The sequence below is a fragment of the Filicampus tigris genome, chromosome 1 (assembly GCF_054856515.1).
Source record: "Filicampus tigris isolate MCC_2025a chromosome 1, RoL_Ftig_1.0, whole genome shotgun sequence".
Taxonomy (NCBI): Eukaryota; Metazoa; Chordata; class Actinopteri; order Syngnathiformes; family Syngnathidae; genus Filicampus; species Filicampus tigris.
This window is the reverse complement of record NC_141217.1, coordinates 1064105-1075000: the sequence shown is the minus strand read 5'-3', so window position 1 is coordinate 1075000 and position 10896 is coordinate 1064105. Positions and strand designations below refer to the sequence as shown.

Below are 10896 nucleotides of genomic sequence, written 5' to 3'. Positions count from 1 at the left end.
TTGTGTTGTTTGCGAGGTTCCTGAATGCATCACGCGACTCGCTGGATGGGAGGGGTAAGTGAGTGAGGAAGGAGCAGACGGCGAGGACGAAGAGATCTGTGTGTACTTACGACAGAACTGTTGTTGCAATAATAAAAAAGCAGCCGTGTTGGAATAATAAAAAGGGAGATAACTAGGCTACGTCTAACGTCGCTTCTTTTGGAAGATGTTACAATGCATACTTTAATCGGATACTTATAATTTATATTCTCAAGCCACACAGAGCCGCAACATAAGGATGAAAGAGCCGCATGCGGCTCCGGAGCCACAGGTTGCCGACCACTGGGCTAGACATTATAAATTTTATGACAGAGGCTGCGGGCTGCATTTGCCCCCCCGGGCTGGGCTTTGGACCTATCTGGTATAGTGGATCTTTTATACATGTATTGAAAATGTATTATGAGAAATAAAATATAAGAGCACATATTTTGTTTAGATGCACCTATAGTATTTTGTCCATATTTAAAATAACATTTTGTCATACATATGGTTCGGAAGTGCGTGAGCCTATGTGGCTCCCCAGTAGCATTGATTAAAATTGTAGCAACATTAAGTTGCCCATCCCTGAGCTGCAGTTTTTGCCAAATTATCCAGCCAAATTAAATGCTCTGTTATGATTGTAACCTGTTATCAAATAAATATGATGTCAATGCACGTGCAACATTTCTAGCTTGTAACAATGGATAAATATTTATCCATCCATACATTCTAGTGGTGCAATGGATCAAAAAACTCACGGTTCGAATTGGATCATAGATTTGGGTCACGGATCGGATCGTGTTTTGGATTAGCAAAACAATGAATTAAAAAAAATTAACTCTGTCTATTATTTATTTGTACAACACTTTTGCCCATTACAGAAATAAATATTAAATAAACATTGCAATACACTTCTTATTTTATACATGGACCATGAATGAGAAAGACCACAAAGTCCATTTTAAGGCACATCCTCTTCCTTTAAACAGACAGAGTGAATTACAAACCAGCCTTTGTCCACCACTGAAAAAGAAGAAAAAAAAAAAAAAAGCACAGCAACAGCTGTCGGACTACTTGCTGTTGCCAGCGTAGCAGTCGCTAGCAGCTAGAGGCTAGGGCACGAACACCGGAGACTTGTGCAGTGTCATACAATGATGGTGTAATTAACTAACGGTTTCTTAGCATCCTGAATTATCGGTTGAACATGATTTTGCGATGGCATCGTGTTGATGTCGGTAGCAATTATGTAATGGCAAAAAACAAAAACAAAAAAAAAACGTGACAAGGCAAGCCGAATTGCCAAAAATATAAATCATGCTAGCCGTCACTCCCCCACACGGGCCAACTTCAAAATAAAATCCTACTACTGAGGCTATTGCATTGGCAAGCTTTTATCATGCAGTTATCCATTGCGTTGGCAGCGTGTTACGTTCTGAGAATATTAGCAACCTCCTTGGCATGTTTAATGACAGTGCTCACACCAAATAAATGATTACCCGAGGCAGAAAATAATCCTTTATCATTTTATTGGGGGGGGGGGGGGGGGGCAGGTACCCGAATTACTCAAGGACCCAGTTGCCAAAATGCTCCCATACATGTGACTTAACATGATCAACCAGGGTTTTCAAGATCCTCTGCTACTATTATAATAGTGAGTGTAGACTGAACATATTGTCATATCATATTTTTTTTTTCACCAACCAATCCGTGGGCCATGTCCGGCCCGAGTTGGTTACAGGGGCATCAGCGTAAGTAGAGAAACCCAGATCTCTCATTCTGCAGCCTCCACATCCAGTTCTTGCGGGGAATCCTGGGGAAGTTTTGGCCAGCCGAGAGACATGGTCTCTCCAGTGTTTGCCTCTTTGTAGTGGGAAATGCTGGACCACCTCACTTGGGAGGCATCCAAGAAGCATTCAAACCAGATGGCAGAACCACCTAAAATGTGGAGCAGCAGCAGCTTTTCTCTAAACCCATTCCGAATGATTGAGCTTCTCACCCCTATCACAAGAAACCCTATGGACCCTGTGAAAGAAACCCATTTCAGTCTCTTCGATACCTGAACTTGTTCTTTCGGTCACAACCCATAGCTCGTGACCATAGTTGAATATGGGAATGTTGATCGACTGGGAAATTGATAGCTTTGTATTATGGCTCAGCTCCCTCTTCACCACAACAGGCCCGTTTAGGGTCTGCATTAATGTAGCTGCTGCAAAGATTCACCTGAGGATCTTGCACTCCATTTTTCCCTTACTCAAACAAGAACCCAAGATGCATGGATTTATCCACAAGTGGTAGGATATCATCCCCGAGTATGTACTCCACCCTTTTTTCACTGAAAACCATGGTCTGAGATTTGAAGGAGCTGATTCTTATCTCAACTGCTTCACACCTGGCTGCAACAGGCTCTATTGAGAATGCTTTGATGTAGCCAACATAACCAAATCATCGGCAAAAAGCACTCCAAGCAGGGCAAAGCACATGTAGGCTGGTTGATTGAAACACCCCCCAAGCCACCACCCCCCCCCCCACCCCCCTCCAGCTAAACCCCCTTGGACTCTGCTCAGGGTGTAAAGAATATCCACTGTTTTGCGGCCAAGACGAAAACCACACTTGCCTCTCTTTAATCTGATGTTTGATTTTTTTTTACTAAACCTCCTCTCTAGAACCACTGAAAGCTGAGGAGTGTGGTACCATGTTGTAGTTGGAACCCAATCTCCAGTTTCCATAAAATTAAATGCAAAGTATTTTATCTGTAAAAAGAGACAACGAACTTGGCCTGCCAATCTAGAAGAATCTAGAACCCTGATGTCTAAGTGATTTGGCAGGGGCGTGTCAACCAATATATCCTCACATCATCAAGATCTTTTTAGAACATCATTCTCCTCTAGAGCACCAAGGGGCCTTTTAATCACCTCCGTGACCTCAATATCGAGGAAATCCCTCAAAGTCTGTCTTCATAGTGTTCTCCCCCCAGTCCACAGTGTCGAGGTAAGCAGTAGCACTATCCAGAAACCCCCTCCAAGTTAAGGTTGAGTTTTCTGAGCTAGTGTTTCCTGAGCTGGCACAAATAATCAGGACCTGCACCCCCACACGAAAGCAGTGGTCTCCTACCCTCTTATCCATCGGTGTTAATCTCAAAGTACAGGCTTTGAGGCAGACGGCAATAAGTATGTATGCACCTGCTCACTACTTCTCACCGTGGACAACTCCAAAACAGAAGAGAGTCCATTCCCTCTCAAGAGAAGTGGTTCCACTGCCCCTGCCTGCCTGGCCTTATAGATGCAGCCACCAGGTCCTTGCCATCAAGCCTTACTTCAGGCATGGCTCCTGAGGGGGATCCTAATGACTCGCACCCCGGAGAGGGAAAACATGTTACATTTTCTTTGTCATCGTAAGAGGCCCGAAACTGTGCTTTGTCTGGCCTTAGTCTTTACTGTCAATAAATATATTATAATATAAAATATATTAGAATAATGCGTTAGCAGCATCACCGCTGCAGAGCAATGCATCGTTACTCTGTGATAGTGGCGTATTGTTATTCAGCATTCATCGTTAAGGTGTGGGTGGGTGTGGTTCAGTGATATAAAGCAGTCATTGATAACTTCTCTCTTCTGTCTTTCTTGCTCTGTTATAGCATCATGCCTCTAGCTGTTAATGAAATATTAAAGGCCTCGACCACACCCTCTGCAAAACACGCCCTCTCAGTGTACCATGATCCCCCCACTCCCTCTACTCACACCTCTCTCTCCGTCAGTCTCAGTGTCTCTCACTCTCTCTCTCACAGAACAATGTGTCGTTGACAATAGTGGGATTACAGCCCCCTACGGCCACAGCCACCAGTGCCCCGCCCCCTCACTCTCCCCATCTGTCTGTGGCGTCTTGCTCTGCCTTACTCAGTTTCATCCACTTCTTCCCGTCGGCTCCTCGGAGGAATCAAAGAACAAGCGAATGTCTGCTGATTCAAGTAAGTCCCTGTCACCCTCTCGCTCTCTCTTTGATTGACAGCTGCCTGCTTAATCACGCTAATTAATGTCAGCGCAGGACACGCTGGCCAAGTTTCCGCAGTTTCCTGCGGCACAGCAGTATGTCTTCTGATTCTGGTCCTGCTTGTGGGTTGTTGCTTTGACATGTCATGTGCCCTCGGGTCCATTGTGTTGAGATATTCTGCATGGGATTAGATTGAATCCTGGATTAGAATTGTTAAAGAGTGATGATGTTGCCGCATCAAAGTTGCATGCAGTCTCACCAATTTGTGGAGGAACTCAAATGTATTATGTTGCCTTTCATCTGGCGAGTAGCGTGGGTCTTCAATATAGGTGGCATCAAATTTGGGGTGGGCAATATTGCAAAAATATCATATCACAATTTTTTAAAAATAAAATCACTATCACGATTTTATCATGATTCTTTTTTACATTGTTTTTTTTAAGACTAATTTGCTCATTTCTGACCATTTTCCTCATGTTAAAGGGACCGGGATGGCCATGTTTTCACTAACAAGTTCATTTTATATATTTTTTGATCAGGAAAATGAAGAGTTGCCATTTTCTATTTTATCCATTCATTTTGGAAAAATTAGGAAATAAGTGACACCATGAATAACATCTCTGGTTAATTAGGCCAATGGCCGCGCCCCCTACCGTTCTATCCTTGTTCGGCCGGTGTCACGGGAAGAACCGATTCCAAACCCTCCATTGGAAATCATTGTACTCTCATTGCTTATAACGTCCAAAAACGGTGATCAATTGGTACCAAAATGTATGTGGACATCTCTACTAATGCCCACTTCAACATTTTAAAAGGATTAACCTCTCCGTGGCTGATTTATATGAGAATGAGGAAATGTGGAAGTGAGCAGAGCTACATAGATTTAGGCTGGGACAAGCGCACACTGCTTCTTTGCTTAAAAAAAACAAACAAAAACAAACATTGCTTCTTTGCTGATCACGGTTAGCACGGGTGAGGCATTAAACACCAGTCAGGATATTTACAGAGACTGCAGTGGAAATGAGTAGACGTGCACATTTATTTGGATGAGGAATGGCCCCAGTTTTTCGACCGACAACATGCCGTCCAGTTTGGAACAGCCGAAAGGGTACGTTCCAATGCTGGCACACGGTTGTGGAGTCAGCCTCGCTGGAACTTTTTGTTTGCTGAACATTGACGCTTGTTCGATGAGGGCTTACCTCACTCTATGGCGGCTGTATGCGGTGTCGGACAACGCACGCAACTGCTTGGGAGGCAACCCCGCGACATGAAGATCGACGCAGAGTAAGGAGCTAATGTTGTTGTGCCAACACCTTTTGTTTTAACGACCTGAAGCTAGTTGTTGCTATTAGCCGTCCTATTATTCTACCTTTAGCCGGGGAGGGAAGAGAGGGGGCGTAAAGCTCCAATCTGCCTGTTGCGCGCTGCAAGCCGCCGTCTCCCTCCTGAGAGTTGACGCGAGTTTAGCGTAGCTAAATGTCCGAAATATAACGAGTCGGGGTTCGTGTGCGCATTCCTGCCCTTATCCGCTTCAGCTTATGGAAGTGGAGGAGCAATCGCCACAGTATTTTTAATTTTGTGGTGATCATGATGAGCTCACGTTTGATGTCAATACATCCAAACTATTGTTCAGAACACTTTTATACTTTCAGAGGTTGAAGTGGATAAGAGTAGTAATGTGCATTTGCATTTTGGTGGCGATCGGTCGCCGTTTTGGACAACAGAACTGAAAAAGCAAGCAATATTACCACGCTTGCCTTCTTCCCGTTACGTAGATCGCTGAGACTGAAAACATAACATAAGCCACGCCCCAAAAGGGGGCGGGGCAATTTGTCGGAAATCTAATCACAAAAAAAGATCTTAAATCACTACAGTCTTTTTGGGGGGGGGGGGGGGGGGACTTTAGTACTGATGTCATTTTTACATGCATACCTATTATCTATGTGCCAATGTTAAGATCACCTAAGATTCCCTTTGAACATATAAACATATTTAAAATGTATGTAAAACTCTAAAAGAAAAAAAAAAGACATTTTAAGCCAACTAAGCTTTCTGAACAGGTTTTAATTTGAATAGTGACAATTTTTATCAAAATGTGCAGTGAATGTAAACATAAAAGGTAACATAACGTAAACATAAAAACACAGCTCGTAACGCAGGTCTAGTACTTTGAAGAGTCTTTTAAAGCCCTTTAAAGCCCACGGGGGTGACACTTCACGTATGGTGCACTGTGCATGCTCTGATTGGTGGTCGGGTATACCCATCAGCGGCCTGAATATTTATATGGTTGATGGGACTTCTCCTCCTGAACCTTTGTGCACATGCAGCGTCTGCAAATCAGAGCTGGGAAGTAATTTTCATCTTTACGTAGGACTGCAATCTCCCGTCTCGATGTCATGTCATAACCGCACGTAACAAAATGAGCCAATCGAGGCTGAATTACTACTATCACCATAATTATCAACATTATGCTTCATGTTTCAAGTGGGATTAAATTAAAGTCAAATATAAAGTCAATACTGTTCCTCAAAACAACTGCAGAGTCGATCTCCCCACTGTCAGCACTGATCCGTTTGCTTGTGCGGAGCACATTTTGGGCTCCTGACGTTTTTCACTAAATTTCACTAATGGAGACATGGACGCTCCGACGACGAAAAGAAAACTGGTGATGTATGCAACCTGGAGAATCAGACTACGGTCGCATTGGAAAAAAAAATCCGATAGGTATCCAATCTAGGACCACATATGAAAGTGGCCAAAAACTATGACTTACTAAAAAGATATGATGCAATTTTTTGAGACAAATGACATGCACGTCAATCCGACACTTATAATTTATTTTCCCAAGCCACGCAGAGCCGCAACATAAGGATGAAAGAGCCGCATGCGGCTCCGGAGCCACGGGTTGCAGACCCCTGCATTACTTTACTACCCTGGCTCTATAAAAGCTATACAGCTCTAGCTGCTTCTGTTGAAGCTGTAGTGTGAATGGTGCGTTGGCCACTTGCAGTCAGAACTACTGGCATTCTTGGGACAAATGGACTTCAATGAGATGAATCATTTGATGTCGCATGACAATAGTGGAGCCTATGCCAATGTACCATAAGACTACAAAGTAAATTTATTATTTGTGTGTTATAGTAGATGTAACAGATATAAATCATTTTCGCATATAAGCTCATGACATGAAGGTATGTGTGTCTGATGTTATATTCTGTCTGATGATGTAATGGAAACTTGAAGACTCATCTTGGATGAGTAACTTGAATGTTCCAGTGGTTCAGAGGGAGTCCATCATGGTTGCATGTCAGTGAGCATGAAGCATACATCTCACCACCATTTCGCATCTCCACCCTCTTTCTTTCTTTACAATCTTGTCAATGTGTGTGTTGTCATGACAACCCTGAAAGTGAACGTGTGTATCTGTTTTAAAATTGCTCAAGTAACTTGATGCTCAGAGGTCACTCAGGGGTCAAGTGTTTTTTTTTGTTGTTTTTTTTTTGCTAGATTCTTTTGCAGCCTGGAGGGGGCAACCTGTCATGTGATCAAATGTGCACATGCCACCATTTGGAGAGGAGGTTGCACTGATGGTGCATGGGTCTGCAAGTATGCATACATGCATTGTGTATGAATGCTTTATAGACTTCAGGAGTTTTACTCAGCAGCTTTCATGAGTTTGACTTGATAATGGCTGAGGAGGCAGGAGGAGCTTTTTTTGGAGGGAGATTAATTTGTATGTGATGATGTTGAACATTTAGATTAAAACGATTAAGAAAATGAATTGGGTGATAGTTCTCTTTTTGTCCTACTCCCCCCCATGTTCCAAAAAAAAAGCATGTTAGCTTTATTGAATCTTCTAAATCGGGTGTACAATTAGTTGCAGTTTTTTTCTCTAGGTTTAAAGTCAGCTGCAATTATGAATACCAACAACATGTATTAGGTGTTTATCTTACCTTAACTTATCGAGACTCCCAAATCATCAGACCTTGCAGTGAATATTGTCAAAATGAGGATAGCCGTCACCTAAAAAAAATAAAAAATAATAATGGTTGCAGATAGAGGCAGAAAACTCACTACATATAGTGACAATGTCACTTAGTCGACAACACTGAAGATATTGCTCTTGTCTGCTTGCACCGTCACATGTGCAAATCAAAATAAAAGTACCTCTTTCAAGGCACATCCACCACATATTTTACATTTTATTTTGGCTTTATAAAGGCTGCGAGGGAAATGCCTGCAAATCCAGACTTATTGCTGTACCAGCAAACCTACTTCATGTGAAGCAATATTTTACATTTTAACTTCAATTATTCTTAGTTTGTACCATATAGTGACAATGTCGCTTTGTCGATAACACTGAAGACATTGCTCTTGTCTACTTGCACCGTCACATATGCAAATCAAAATAAAAGTACCTCTTTCAAGGCACATCTACCACATATTTTACATTTTATTTTGGCTTTATAAAGGCTGCGAGGGAAAAGCCTGCAAATCCAGACTTATTGCTGTACCAGCAAACCTCCTTCATGTGAAGCAATACTTTAATTTTAACTGAAGTCAATTATTCTTTGTTTGTACTTTATTAATCCCATCACACAGGAATCTCAATGAAATTAAAAATAATGCAAGTTAAATATTGGGAAAAAAAATATTTATTTTTTATTTGACACTCCAATAAAGATTTTATTGCCACAAATATCAGTAGATCGTTATCAAATGATCATCATAATGCTCAAGTTGACTATTTCTTTGAGACATACATACCATGACTCAAGCCATCTTAGATGTGCATCTTTTAAGATATTCAGTCTTCAAGACACAAAAATCTGTTCGTGGGTCATCCGATGTGCTTTTCTGTCATGTCTTAAGACGGGTAGTGTCTTGAAATGTTTATCGCTAGGCAAGGCAAGTTTATTTAGATAACATATTTCATACACAAGGCGAATCAATGTGCTTCCCACAAGCAAAGACACAACACCTTACAAGAATTTACAAACACAATAGTAAACAACATTCAAAGGAAAAGCAGAGAAAACAAAAGTATCTTACAAAAATTACTAGAATGTACATTGACAACATTTAAACACATTAACAGAAAAATTCAAAAATGTTTAAAAGTAAAGATATAAAGGTGGGTTTCTAAAATATTTCACAGAAAAAAAGAATTAAAATTGGTTAGAAGACCTTAATCAGTTCGCATATCAGCCTGGCATCAGTGTGGATGATGCCATCATCTACCTCCTCCACACTTCACTCTCCCACCTGGAGAAGGCGGGGGGCACTGTGAGGATCATGTTCTTTGATTTCTCCAGTGCTTTCAACACCATCCAGCCCACCCTACTGGGAGACAAGCTGGAGCGGGCGGGGGTGGCCCACCACCTCACCACATGGATCCAGGACTACCTCACAAACCGGCCACAGTATGTGAGGACACGGGACTGTGTGTCTGACATGCTCCTCTGTAGCACGGGGGCCCCACAGGGAACTGTCTTGGCTCCCTTCCGGTTCACCCTCTACACCTCGGACTTCAACTACAACACCCCTAACTGTCACCTGCAGAAGTTCTCTGACGACTCTGCGATTGTCGGCCTCATCACAGGCGGAGATGATCGGGAGTACAGAGAACTTACTCAGGGTTTTGTGGACGGTGCCAGCAGAACCGCCTCCTGATCAATGCGGGGAAATCCAAAGAAATGGTGGTGGATTTCGGTAGGCGCCAGCACTCTTCACCTGCACCAGTGAATATCCGGGGAACAGATGTTGAGAGAGTCTCAACTTACAAGTACCTGGGTGTTCATCTGAACAATAAACTGGACTGGAGCAACAACACAGACGCCCTCTATAGGAAGAGTCAGAGCAGACTCTTCCTACTCAGGAGACTGAGGTCTTTTGGGGTTCAGGGGACACTCCTCAGGAACTTTTATGACTCGGTGGTTGCATCGGTCACCTTCCAGGTAGCAGTCACCTGGGCAGGCGGCATCTCGGCCCGGGACAAGAAGCGGCTGGACAAACTGGTCAGGAGGGCCGGCTCTGTCCTAGGCTGCTCCCTGGACTCTGTGGACTCGGTGGGGGACAGGAGGATGTTGGCCAAGCTGTCATCAATGTTGGACAACCCGGACCACCCCCTCCAGGGAACCCTAACAGCACTCCACAGCTCCTTCAGTGACAGACTGTTACAGCCTCGCTGTGCAAAGGAGAGATTCCGCCGTTCCTTCTTGCCTGCTGCTGTCAGACTCTTTAACAAGAACATTGTGTAGTCTCTACAAACTGGCGGACATTAGTGCAATTGTGCAGTCCTGCACCTGAGCTCATATCGTGCAATACCCAATATTCCCCACTACTGTAATACCGTGCAATACTCAACATTCCCCACTACTATTAGTCTAGTTTTGTTTTTATCCAATGCTGTTCCTTACATTTCACTACAGCACTGACGCACTGTCACTTAGAGTATTTTTCCCATGTACAATTTACAGGCCAAAATGAGTGTTCCTCATACTTTTTATGTAGATGTATGTTGGTGTGTATATACATGTGTATATACACATGTTACTGCGTATATTTACATAGGTTTGATCCTGAATGTTTGCCCAATGTTATACATTAATGGCTACATTATGCCGCCGTCCCTGTGTGACCTATATCTTTGCTGCTGTAACACAGAAAATTTCCCCACTATGGGATCAATAAAGGCATTCTTATCTTATCTTATCTTATCAAAGGTATGAGAAAAAAAACAAGTTTTTAACCTGGATTTGAAAGCATTTCCACCCAGGGCTGACTTCTTTTCTGTTGGCAGATTATTCCATTTGTGTGCAGCATAATAGCTAAATGCAGCTTCACCATGTTTACCTTGAACTCTGAGCTCCACTAATTGACCCAAGTCTG

General features: G+C 42.8%; 1 protein-coding gene across 16 annotated transcripts in view; it reads left to right on the top strand.

Moving 5' to 3' along the window:
• plxnb3 (plexin B3) overlaps nt 1-10896 on the top strand; it is a 243701-nt gene that overhangs the window by 42704 nt on the left and 190101 nt on the right. For 13 of the 16 annotated variants that reach the window (XR_015088842.1, XR_015088845.1, XR_015088843.1 and 10 more), the window contains one exon: nt 3803-3982. The exons of the other annotated variants lie outside the window; for them this stretch is intronic. The gene's annotated coding sequence lies outside the window, so the exon portion shown is untranslated. The remainder of the gene's footprint in view (nt 1-3802; nt 3983-10896) is intronic. 16 annotated transcript variants of the gene reach the window in all.